Raw genomic sequence first — 854 nt, 5'->3', positions numbered from 1 at the left:
TGCGGTTATCAGTGACGTGCCCATTCGTTAGCCCGCAAAGGTTTTCAGTTTCCACCGACAACAAGAGGCATTTGACCAAAGGTGGATTCATCTTGGCATGTGTGTTACGGTGTGGATCATGGTGAGATTCCATATCAAAGTTCGGGCACATGCGTACACACGAGTCCCTCCCACCGGCTCGAAGTGAGGAAGCTACGTATGGTGAGCCTCTGTGTAGCGCATTTTCGGTTTGCGAAGCAATGTGCCACGTCAAACTTGTGCATTGGGTATTCAAACATCACACAACACACCTCTATTGGGCACATGCACGCGGTGGTTGTCCTATGACACTCACTCGCGCGCGTGTGACTCTCTCTATGGGCCCGCGAGGTCGTCGTCGATCAGTTGAACCTACAGCGAGAGACAGGTTAATTTGACCAACAAGAATGGTCCTTTTTTGTTTGTGTTACGTATATGCACGGTAAGAGTATGTAGTACATGTCAAAGAGGGGGAAACATGTATACTATATATGTATATATATATGGTGGGTCTATTAGGATAACACCCCTTAAGACCTTATTCTGCACACCGAATCGCTTATTCTGCTAACAGTTTAGCACTCAAAAAACCACGGACCGAACTCCTCTCACAAAAAAAATCAACCAACCTCCCCACATAACCCACCTTCTTCCCGGTCAACCCCCACCTCTCCCACGTCCCTCCCGCTCCTCCCCAACCTCCACCTTTCCCCCCGCAGCCCCTGCAACCTACCGCTCCCCCTCCCCACAGCCGCTGCCAGACTGGATACGCGCCGCCATCCCGCCCCCGGATCCTACCCCGCGTCGCTGCATCACCTTCTTCCGCCGCCACACTA

This window comes from Triticum dicoccoides, chromosome 7B (genome assembly GCF_002162155.2).
Source record: "Triticum dicoccoides isolate Atlit2015 ecotype Zavitan chromosome 7B, WEW_v2.0, whole genome shotgun sequence".
NCBI lineage: Eukaryota > Viridiplantae > Streptophyta > Magnoliopsida > Poales > Poaceae > Triticum > Triticum dicoccoides.
Note: the sequence above shows the minus strand (reverse complement) of the source record.